At 39.3% G+C, this 13,116-nt stretch overlaps 1 protein-coding gene across 5 annotated transcripts in view; it reads right to left on the reverse strand.

Annotated features, from left to right (window-relative positions):
* enox2 (ecto-NOX disulfide-thiol exchanger 2) overlaps positions 1-13,116 on the reverse strand; it is a 174,999-nt gene that overhangs the window by 55,675 nt on the left and 106,208 nt on the right. The window lies entirely within an intron of this gene.

Below are 13,116 nucleotides of genomic sequence, written 5' to 3' on the forward strand. Positions count from 1 at the left end.
CTGATGCCAAAGCCAACACTACTATTAATAATGCGAAGCTCTGCACCTTGCACACGCTTCACACCTCAGAAGGTCTGTGGCAAAGCCCACCGTGGAGATAATGCTCCACTCTGCGTTTCAATGTGTGTGTGTCTGTCTGCGCAACAACCACCATATTGGTATTCCTGGTGTTCAGACACAGCTGGTGATGTGTAATAATTCTGTTCTGTTCTTTGCCTCCCTCTCTGAGCGGCTAATTTCAGAGCTGTCTGCTGTCGCTGCCATAGAGAGGCCCGATAGAACTGCCTGTGTCTGCGTGTTGCTGTGATAATGGTGCTGACGCGGACGTCACAGCCTTGTTAACGAACACAACCCTATTAACTGAAGACACTTTCCAGGACCTAAAATGAAGGAGGAGTGGAGAGGTGGTGAACTGTTTTATAGCAGTTTTATTACAGTTTACAGTATGTCAGAGTTGTCACTGCAGTGTGGATAGATACACACACTAAGGGTTTGACAGGTGAGTCTTCTTCTTTGGCTGGTAAAATAATGACAGAGCTTGGAATCCAGATTATGTACTAGATTAGCCGAATGTCAGACATATATATATATATATATATATATATATATATATATATTTTTTATCATTACATCCTAAAACTGCCCATCACTATTTCCCATGGTGCACTCTGATGTCTTCATATCGCATTTTTGTCCAACCATAGGTCCAAAAGCTAAAATTATATACGACAGAGAAAAGCAGTAAAACCTCACAGTGCTGAGCTGGAACCAGCACATGCTTGGAATCTCTGCTTGATAAATAACTTGAATGTTTATTTAAATTGTTGGTGATTCATTTTTGGCTGATCAAATGTTTGACTAATTGTTTCAACAATATTCACATATTATCTGTTTGCAAGTATCACCCACTGCTAATTCCCATCTGGTTATTTATTTTTTTCATTACCAATAAATTCTCCACTGGATTTCCTGGAAGGGAACTATATTACCATATGTACACTATGTGCTACTGCTACTACTACTTTGAAATAAAAAAAATCCATATGTCCTCCCATCTAATCTACTGAATTTTGAGTGAAAACACTTCAAGGTGCTGTGTTTGATGGGCAATCACTGCATAGGTCAAAACACTTACTTATTGGATGTGTGTATTTGACTGGTTGGGTCATAGATGTTAAAATGTACTATAGAAGCTAGGTTGAGTTAAGTCCTCTACACAAGCCCTCTGACCCTGACAACGCATAGTCTGCATTTGAGTTGTACACGCTACAGTGCTTCTGCCTTCCCCTCTGCTCCCATTCATTTAATGCATCAAATATATCACCCTCTTTCTTTTCACTGTACTAAACCCTGTTCTTTTCATTTCTCTCTTGCCCGTCCCGCATCAACTCAACTACCATCCGTTGTCTCATGTTTCCCCAACTCACAAACAATCTTTCCTCCATGAATCAATTATACTTTTCAGGCTTGCAGCTCTGTGCGTCAGTCACTGAGGGCTTTTGATTATGGCACAGCAAAGTGACCTTGAGGGCAGAACTCAGCCTTGACTCCCCTTAAAGAAAACCATCCCACAACATCACATCAATATATAGAGCTGCAGGAGGAATAGCAAACAGCTGCTGAAAAATCAACACAGGGATACACGCATGTGCAAGCACATACCCAGGCACAGACACACACACAGCACATTAACCTTGCCAGAAGGGAGGAACGGGAGCCAGGAACAATACTGCCAATGAGGGAATCGATGTTGGTAAACATTTTTAACTGAAAACACGGGTTTGAGCACTTTGCTGTTTTGAAGCCAACTGTCTACATGGAATCAAAAGCAGCTAATTGAATCCCAGCATCTAATTATTTATTCCAAGGTCAGGGAAAGGGAAAGATCAACAGGGATATGGGAAAATAAGCCAAATTATTTTCAGCTGTTGGCTCAATTTAACTTGAGTTCATACAAATGCCACATCTAATTATGTTAACAGAGCAGTCTAATCATGTGTAGGCAAGACCTAATAACAAAGAGATCCAAATGTAGACCTCTGCTTAATATGTATAAGTCTGGTTAAGCTTGGTAAGATTTAAACAGAGCTACAGGTGGAGGTTACACTCATCGCTTCTCACAGGATGTCTGTATTAGAGTCAAACAGACGGAAACAATACAGCAGTGTAAGTATTATTGTTAAGTAATACATGTAGTACAATCAGAAAAGTAACACAGAGGTCATCATAAATGTGACCATTGAGTATAGATAGATGACAGCACTTTCTGGTTCTCTGAATGAGCTGCAATGATTTTTCAATTGACAGAGACAGAAATTCTGATAATCAATCGATCGTTTAAATATTTCTTTAAGAAAATGAGCCAAAAACTCACTGGTTCCATCTTCTCAAATGTAAATATTTGATGGTTTTCGTCTTTTTTCCTTCTATTATATTAAATATCTTTGGGTTTTGAAGTATTAGTTGGACAAAACAAGTAATCTGAATATGTTAACTTGGGCTTTTTATGGACAGATCAGTTCATCAAGAAAATAACGGACAACGCATACTATTAAACACAAAGGAGATTTAAGTGTCATAATGACAATAAGCCTAAAAAATGATGATAAAAAGTAATAAATACAAATGGACATGCTGTTAGGAGACTGCCCAGAGTGCAACTCTACACCAGCATCAACATGATACATTTCTGTGAGGATACTGCCTATAGCAATTAAAGCGATAGAGATTTTGATTCGGCCGCGGTCCACCCCGGCCACAAAGCTTTCCTGATACTCACTCTCTCAGGGCTGTGACCAGCTTTCAGCTTCCCTAAAAGCTCCCCCAGGAGGCAGATAGGAAATTAAGTCATTTTAAGGCCCATTGGCCGTGAGCCCCAACAGCAGGCAGAGAGACGCTAGGGGCCATTTAGTCTAAAATGCACATGGTTTTAACTGCTAACTACAGGTTTATTACAGCCTCTAGAGAGCAAATTCGAGAGGGAGCTAAAAGATGAGGGACAGAGATGAAAAGAGAAGGAAAAGGTCATTTTTAATAGACAGATGTGATGCTGATGAGACAAAATGACAGAAAGAAAAGTGAAGTCGAAAATGGAAGCCAGCTCAAATTGAACTTCGAACATTGCAGAAATGAATACAGCACACATCCCTGATGACAGTCATTACCACAAAGTAGGAACTGTAAAAACCTACAATTATTGTATAATATAATGATATTGCTCAACACAAAGTGGTTGAGCAGACAGATGAGTGTAATTAAGTTTCAACACACGCGTGTCCTCCAACCGAAGAACAAAATAAAAGTTCGAGTAATTGTTGCTGAGTTCTTTCTGATTCTTTGGTCTGAGACTCAGTGTTGGAGGAAATGTCTGGCATTTTCCATTTGGAAGATGTGTTAAGTGTCCATACTTATGCACGGAAAGCACACCGTTGAAAAAAAATGCTTTCAGTGCAAAATTGCTCCCTGAGAGCGGATGCCTCTTTGACCTTTATCTTCTACTGAATGCAGGTCTGTATGTTTGCCTGTGTGTGTGTTTGTCTATGTGGGTTTCTGAGAATGGGGGGGTAGGTCAGAAGAAGGGGCATCTGGAAAAATAAGTCTCATCACAATGTGAGAAGATGAAGAGAAGATGAATGCACAAGTGGGAAACCTTGTTTAGAGGACACTTTGTACAAAGAAATGTGCTCATAAAGCTTACTATATTATTTATCAATTACTTATGCGTCTACAATACACAAGCATGCACACACACACTGACACACACACACAGTGACTGTTTAATAATGTATGACTGCCCTTCTCTCCGCTTCTTTGATCTGTTAATTATGATAAAACTGGTAGGGGTCTGGTGATTAGCGGTGGCACAGTGTAGAGTGCCCTGAGTGTTATACTACACCGCGTCTCATTTAGGACCAGAAAAGAAGACAACAAAATGAAGATGTTAAGATGACAGAGGAGGCCTGAAGACAGCCCGGCCTCATGGGGGGGGGGGGTGAAACTGCAGGAGAAACTCCCTCTGCCATTTGTTTTTCAATCAACCTCGATAAATTCTGACATGTACAACTTTTAATAAGAGCAGAGTTCTGGGAGACTTGCAGAGAAATTCAGAACTGTGACTCCTCCTAAGAAGGAGACAGACACTGGACCACGTGTCACACCTCATCATGTACTGTGGTACTTGGTGGTTACAGGGGAAAAGCAAAATGTTCACACTAAAGCCACATTTGAACAGGATTAACTTTGCAGGGGCAGGTGTGGAATAAAAAATTCAGTGTGCTCCTTTGTAATTTACTCATCGTTCCAGGCAGCATTTCATCCATGGTGAACTCGGAGGATGTGGTCTGTAATAGATATGGACGTTCTGCTGGAAAACTTAAAAAAGCAAATACCATTCTATCTTGGTCTTTGTGGCTTTTCCAAATAGCCCTATATGTTGGTAAACATGTTTCCATCAATCAGATTAGCAAAGATATTTTCCACTTCTTCTATTTTCATACAAAAGTCAAATTTCACACTGACTTGAGAAATAAAAAGTCAGACATGCAGCTCAGCTCTTCCTGTGGGAAAAAAAAATAAAAAAATAAAAAATATCACTGTGAAAGGGAAAACAGTGGAGTAATTGCAGCTGTAATTATTACTGGGGTGTGGGTTAAAATCACCCCACCACCCTTCAGGAATCAGTTCAGTCCGAATGGGCCTTTAGGCTGAAAAAATTAGCATCACCAGTGAGGTGTCCTTTATTCTTAGCCCTTATTTCAGTCTTTCCAATAAAGCTTTTTCTGTTCTCCTTTATCTGTCTTAATCAAACAGGGCAGAATCATTGTTTGAGCGATTTCATTAGATGTTACAACCATAAACCAATTTACAACAATTACAGAGGCTTAGCAATGTTAAACATATAATGACCTCCCGGTTGAATACTGCACCTGAGTGCAACATCATTACTGAAACGAGAAGAGTGATTACTTCACACCGTTGTAGGAAAAAAAAAAGTTATTTTATTACCCACCAAACCAAAGACAACCTCAGGCATTTCCTGCACAGAGAATTTAACTGGAGCAGGCAGGGACTTTCTCTAATTCTGCGCTTCCTTAAAGATCTGACCACATTACATATTAATCCCTACAGCCCTGCCAAAAACTGTGGAAAACAGCTGCATGCAGATACCAACATTTATGCCGCCTTCAGCAGCGAACAGGTGACCATAGCTTTAGTGAGGAGGCGGCAGCGGAGGATGTCAAATCAAATGACTGTGTCCGAAAAACGGATTCCAGTCCAATTAGGTCCTCGTGCCAATAAAGACACAACTACATGCAATAGACATGATTTAGAGTTTAAGTGCACCAATTCCCACAGGCGCCACAAGAATGAAATTATTTGTTAATTTGCTCATTTGACCCACAGAGACCCTCATCAGAGTATGATCAATTGCAGTCTGTACTTGTTCCACATGATTTAGAAAACTGTTCTAACAGACTGAAAGCACTATAGATCTAAAGAAGGCATCTCAGTCTTTAGCTGATCAATGAAAGCAGGCAACACATCAAACTGTCAGTCACTGCAAAACAACTGACAGCAGTGAGACAGCCAGTCAAACAAGCAGGAAAGCAATGTTGTGTATAGGCTGCCTATACCTTCAATAAACAGGTGATTTTCTGTTTTATTTTTAGAACTAGACTCCAGTGAGTCCTCAACATGTACTGACCCATAATATTTTAATTCTACCTCTACAGCAACATTAACATATCGTTCTATGTCTGAACACAGAGGTGAGGCAGGGGCGAACATCCACACAGCACTGCAGAGTCCTGGGCTCCACTAAAGCAGCTCTTGTTGCTACAATGTTTACATTAAATGTGATAAAATCCTCTTTATATTCTTTCATCCCAACAAATGATCCACATTAAGAGGGACTGAAGAATAATGCTGACATAATAAACCAATAAATTAAAGCTGCTCTGTCATGACTCCAACAAGCTTTGTTCAGCAAGTACAGATAAATGCCTAATTTCAATTCCCTAAATGAGTTTCAGTGCTGGGTTTGAAATGGCCGAATGCTGCAGTTTCCTCTTGTAAATACACTGCATGATTAGACTCGGCTGAGTAGCAAAGACTGATGCAGCACTAGCGCACATCAAGAGCTGCAGAGCTATAAACTCCCTGATGTGACAAAAGCTTTATTGAACTATGAATTTATAGCCTTTAACAGGGAATAACAGAGGAAAAAGAAAAAAGAAGCAGAAGGCACATCAGCATGTATCTCACTGAGGAAGAAGACTTCCCAGAGCAGATTAGTTATAGTATACAACCTCAGTTTCTATTGCCTTATCAGGAGCTATTTTCATACAAATGGAGCTGAGGCACTTATGTTTGTGTCAATGTTGTCAAGGAGGAACATCCGTTCCTGGACAGGAGCATGACTCTTCCCTTCCTTATCGGGCTGAGAGAGGTGACAGACAGGAACAGATTACTCTGATATCTGGGGTGGGAAAGAGGGATGGGAGATAAAAAGAATGAAAGGAAAGAGAAACTGATTTCAGAAAGAGCTGTAACCTCACCCATAAACTAGTCAAAATAATAAGGTGTCAGGTTGTCTGTGGAAATCATAATAAACCAACAGGGCATGGCTCAAGTAAAACTGGTGTTGGACTCACTGCCTGGGAAGGTTTCTAAAGTGCTAATATATAAACACTTCAGTTAGATGTTAGTTGTGTTGTGAGGATGAAGTGTAAGCGAGTGATTAGGAGTCGGGCAAAACTCAAACTCCCAATAGCCTCCGATGTTGCTGACTTGACTTGTGGTTCCTATATACAGTATACTGCTGTTAGATTCTGACATTTCTGACTGGTCAGAATAACTAAAGCTGGGCTGACTTTGATGAATGTAACTCTTCACTTGCAAGCAGAACCAACTTCAGTGATTGTACTGAGTTTAACTTGAAGGGCTGCAGGACCAAGAAATACTCTCAGCTCTGCTGCAGAACCACTGTAACTTTAACTGCTCCTGAGTCATGGCAAACAATGGAAACAATGCAGCTACGGCTTCTTCCAATATTTGCCGGTGACTGCCACCATGTAATCGCCCTTTACAATGTGCTTCTACTCAAACATGATCCCTGTTGTCTCACCTCCTCCAAACAATTATACCAATAACATCTGTATCTGATATAACAGACACATTGATTAGAGATGTGCCAAATTATATTGCTCATGATAATACCAGGATAAATGTTGATATGATAAAAATATCATTGACATATATAATTACATACTGCTAAAATACCTTACATTACCATGACATTCTTTTGTAAACAGAGTGAGTATTTAGGTTGTTTTTTTACACCTTTTCCTAGCATTTTATATTTCATACCTTCTCCTCACATCCTTAAACACACAAAAGATTATGAACCTCTCTAATTTAACTATGAATATGAGCAGCCTCCTTAATTAAGAAACTACTGACGTCTACAAGCAGGAAGATTACTGCATGGCTGACGGATGCAGGAACAAACTGAGTGTACCATTGATCTAACAAAACAGCTGCTACTAATCTGTAAGAATGATGAGCTCTAAGAGACAGGAAGTTACTTTAATGAACAAGTTTGCTGAGATGACTGCTGCCATCCTTCTGTCCACACTGACAACAGTGAAGATCTGCCCAATTACAGAGAAGCTGATTACTGCCCTGTATGTTTGTCACACCTGGGAGAAAAATGGAGCACCGCTTGGAAATCAGCGGGAAAAACATAAAGGTCTGTGCATCTCTTTTTCATTTATTGGCTTATTAATTTGAACATGCACAATTTATTGCTGGAGCATTATATGATGTAAAGCTCAATTGTCATTTGCAGGCTTATTCATTTAAACATGCACATTGAACCAGCGAAGCACTGCATAAAATTGTGTGCAGCCTGAGGCAAGATATGCTTCCTCGCCATAAGAAACATTTGTGACGTGCATTTCATTCCAAACACCTATCGTACATTTACACCGTACCCGTTAAAAAACAGCAAGTCCTGCGTATCTCATTACTGAGCAAGAGAAACGGCCTCTCATTTTAATGTGCAAATGATGCACAGCATCTATTCCACTGTACTGGAGGGGGTAGATGAGCGACAGCGGTAGAGACTTTTTTTTTTTTTATCATGGCCAAGCTGTCACATCAGTAAATACTGAGTTGTGAGTAGGCAATCCAATACACAGTGTGGTACAGATGTGAAGAAACAGACTCTATTACCAGAACAACAATCTAAAGAGGAGAGATGAAATAGGCAATTTGATCATTTAAAGTCAGCTGGGCAAAAGGAAAAGGAATAAACTGGCATTGAATGCTAAAGAGCCTGAGCCACTAATGTAGGTGATACACACAGCTGAGTGCATAAGAACAAACTGCTCTAACCAGATGAATTATGTTTAATCAGGTGTAAAATAAAGCAACCAGGGACCAATCAAGCACCCTGGTGCGTTTATTAGACAGCTTGTGTAGACGAGTCTGAAATTAGCTTGAACACAGTTAACCCCATCAGGTTTCATCCTTACAGAACCACAGGAAGACGATACTGTACTATGTACTACTATGTAGCATTACTACAGCAGCTAATGATTATTTTCAGTCTCAATTAATCTGCCAGTTATTTTCTTGATTAATAAATTAACAGTTTGATCAACAAAATGCCAGGAAACAGTGAAAAGTGCCCTTTACAGTCTACTATCTTCAAATACCCAAAGATTTTAAGTTCACTAGAACAAAAAATGAAATGAAGTCTCACAATTTGAAGCTGGACCTTGAGAACATTTGGTAATTTTCCTTTGTAAACTGCTGAAAAAATCTTAATAATATAGCTGAATAAAATCTTAACAACAGGGACCTTTATTTCAAAGACTGTATGTTGCACTTTTTTCACATTGTTAAGTATTTTGTTTCATAAATCCACTGATGACCAGAGAGGTTTGTCAAAGCAGGCATGTAGCAGGGCTGCAGTGTAGCTCGCAATGCTCGAGTGTACTGCTGAGAATATGTTGGATAATGGAGCATTTAATGACTCTATTCATGTTATTACACAAGCATAGAGAGCTTTTGTGCAAGACTAACCCTGTGGATGCTGCATTCACAGGGTCAGTCTGACTATTTCATGTTTTACCATTTTACAGAACAAATGTATTTTGGTTATTTGGTTTCTGTGAATATTCTGTATCTTTTTGTAATGTTTTCTTCCTCCACTAATTCAAGGCTCTTTCCAAGGAGGACACAGAGAGCATTTATGCAAGAGATTCTGTGAATGGTTTGTTCCTCTGCAACTGACATGCAGAATAGTACAGAAAGACAGGTCTGGAAAATGTGTCCACTAAACACCACCCTTCACTTAGACCCACTACACATCTATAGTTCAAGTAACATGACCAACATGTCACCAGGAGTCCATTTATTTCTTATTGAACTGAGCAATCAGGGAAACTCAGCCAAGTGGAAAAGGTCCAAAACGACTTCAGCCAGTTACTATATTTAGGCTGAGAGACATGATGCTGTTCCTGTTGACCAGGCTCGGTGGCACTGTGGCCTGGACTGTGTCAGGTTTTGTGTGAGTGTCGGTGATTGGGACCCGATGGCTTAAAGACCAAACAGTTTGGATACAGGGGCAATTTCAAAGAAAGAATTTGACAATGGTTTAGATCAAACTTGAAGTCGGACTACGTCCAAAGGAATCAGTTGCATGCAGCTGTGTAGTTCTTGACTATTATTAGAACTAATGTTCCATGAATTTTGGGTGAATTAAGATTATTTTCAAAAAACAAAAAATTGCTAACTTTAAACCACTCAACTTGTTTTGAACACTGCAGCAGAACACATTTTTGAGTGTTAACATTGGTCAGTACAGTTTGCCTGACAGGACAGTGGCTAATAAAATGAGTCTATTTTTTTGTTTAACTGTCAAATCAGCTTTAGACTAATCAAAGAGAAAACTTAAGGGAGGCCTAACGCTGCAGACCATTCAACAATATCTTTATGAAACTGACGCCACATCATCAGGGTTGACAGGGATCAATGTGACACATAGGAGCAGTCACAGATCACTTATTCCTAAATGGTGCCAGTGCTCAGACCACAGATGCTTGGACTCAAGCTCGTTTCAGCTGCTTCTTTTATATCTTCTCCCAGTGAAAACAAAGTATGCAAGGTGAAGCTGAAGTGTGCTTAATTTCAACTGCCCTTAAATCAAGTTAAAAACTATAATATATTAATATAAATATTAATGAATAATCTACTTAAGTGTAATATAGCCCAAAAAAAAAAAATCTTTCTAAATAATAAAGGTGCAAAAGGTTTCAACAAATACTATGGAAATCTTGATTTGATTCCTAAAAATATGTTGCATATTTTTAGGAAATATTAATTTTGAACATATTTGCTGAAGACAAGTTCCACTTTGATGTGACCGTCAAAAACGTATTACAGCTTTTAGCATGACTGATTAGACCGGGAATGGAATTGGACTCCGCTTGAGAAATAATTGGGAAAGATTCCTGCAGCGTTTCCACAAAGTGAATTATTCCACAGAAGTATGACAACGGGGAGTAAAACTTACATGTTGTAATAGAAATGATAAATTAATTTACTCAAAACCTCAGCGCTGAAGCAGGAATGTCATGCTAGTAAATTTAGATAAACATGGGTGTTAATGAAATAAGACAGCTGGCTTCACATATAGGCTGTATTAATTTAACTCTTTCTCATCCATTATGCATTATGTCAATATGGACCAAATGTGACTTCTCATAAGTAACTCACGACTTTCAGCTTTCCTGCAGTGCCCATCTGTTCACCAGACAAATCAAACTATTCTCAGTCATGGCGAAAACAGCCAACAGGCAAAACAGGAGTTCCTTACAGATGTAACAAATATTTTCAAAGTTCAAGGCAAGTAAAATCCATAAGGTAAGAAAGTTGCACTAAAACAATTGGTTTTCAACAAGAACAGAACAATGCAACATTTACACCACAGAGAAAACCTTCAGTACTTCAGTGTTTACTGCTCAGAGCCAGTGCAGACCAGTGGAGACTGGACGCACATGTTAATGAGATGTAGCAAAGTCTGGGTTTTAGTGAAGGATACGGAGTAATATGGGCAGATATGAGGACGCATAGAACAGGCAGCAAAAAAAAAACAAAACAATTGTACGTATTGTTCCTCTCCCACTATCTGAGTAGATTCACTCTCATTTAAATCAGAAACCAAACAAGATAACATTTGTGAAGAGCAGCTCAGGGTCCACTTAATGGGGAATGGCCTTTTATGATGCTTGTTCCAATCACATCCTATTCTATCTAGATTCTCTTCCACAGTCTTATTTGAATAATATTTAATCTGCAGACTTTCCTGAGTGCTGAGATGATAAACCCTCCAGATCCTGATGCATCTTGTCTTGTTTTCAATTTAGCTGGCTGATGTTGGTCTGAGCAATAGACACACTCTCAGGATAAATAAACATCTGGCATTTCATGTGTAAAATATTGCGTCTGCTCTCTCCCCCTGAAGGTTAAGGTTGTGTTTCATTAAAAGTGCATCAGTTTAGATTAGATGTCGGCAGAGATGGTCTTTTTATCAGGCTGCCTCCTCTGCAACACATGAAGTGCAGCGCTCAGTTGTCTCTCCCTGCTGCATCTATCTCTGCTACCTGTAATTTTAAGTGTAGGCTAAAGAAAAACCCACAGAGCAATATCTGTATCTGTTTGGGCTCAAATTCATCCAGCAGCATTCGTTAAATGTCACATCTCTCCTTCTCACTAAACTTCACTGTCAAACATCTAATAATTACTAGAGTAGTGATGCTACTATTATTACTGCTACAACGACTACTACTACTAACATATTATATAATGCAATAATATAACATACAGCCAGTCACCTTGGTTCCTTCTTGGTTGGCTCAGTCCTCCATAATATATCTGAAATAGTCTCTAATGACCAAAGCATGATGCCAAAGCAACAGAAAGCCAAGAGAGAGGATCAATAAAAATTCAGAGAGCTTTGCTTGCCAACTGAGGATGTATCAGATGGTGACTTGGATGAGGAAAATAAATGGAAAGCCTCCAGATTCAGGCAAAAAAACAACCCAACAGATCCAAACTGTACTATAGTCTATAGCACAGAGCCGATTAAATCCGATCGGAAACTCAACAGCTGTGCAATATAATTGATCCCACGAGTAATGTCAAGCACACACACCGTCTTAGACTAAAAATCCTTCTCTGTGCTCAGTTCTGTGCGAGGTTAAAACAACTTACAGCAGGGACATAAGGTTGGAATTGTCGGATTTAGTGTTTAGCTCACTGGTACGCAGTTTGATACCTCAGTGTGGAGATGCGGGATTTAATTTTAACTTTGCTCCTCAGCGCAGCATTCATCCATTTTAAACTCCATTAACCACATTAGCTTCACAGGTCAAAATTACAACATGGAATTTATTTGTAAATTAAAAGTGAAAAATTGCTGTAAACAACACAGTGAGCTTGATCATGACCTGTTCAGACATTTGTTTCACAGAACAAACACTTCCTCTTCTTTTCTTCTTTGCCTTTTGTTACCCTTTCATTTCTTTTCACAATTTTAAGGTTGTATGCATAATCTCTCAAAACAAGAAGAGGTGGTAAGTGTTCAACATGTTAATTTCTAAATATTTGTGTTTACCTCCATTCTAGCAAGGTCATTTACATTCCCCTCAACCCTAATTTAACCCAGGACTTCTAGTTTACTGTTATGAAAGAGCAGCTAAAAGGAAAATCCCAAAGCTTTTAAGGCAAACTCTTCTATAAGAGCAAGGGAAGATTTAGAAGAAAGGGAGTGTCACGGACAAATTCACAGCCTTTCCACTGAAGATTCACAGGCAGAAATCTCTAGTGTGAAGTTCTGAGGGCCTGATTATTTTCCTTCTCAGTGCTGTCAGTCATTATGTCCTCCATTGTTCCCCTGAGGATATGGAAACGCAAAAGAAAGGAATACCCTAACTGAGGACGTATTTATGCAGCAACACATACATATTTATATGTCCTTACTTTAAATCTAGAGAAATCTGAGGACATACCAGGCAGCCAGAGGGAGATCTCCATCAGATGAGTGAA

Source organism: Trachinotus anak, unplaced genomic scaffold, assembly GCF_046630095.1.
Source record: "Trachinotus anak isolate AG129_WGS33_773 ecotype Australia unplaced genomic scaffold, CSIRO_AGI_Tana_v1 ptg000021l, whole genome shotgun sequence".
Classification (NCBI taxonomy): domain Eukaryota; kingdom Metazoa; phylum Chordata; class Actinopteri; order Carangiformes; family Carangidae; genus Trachinotus; species Trachinotus anak.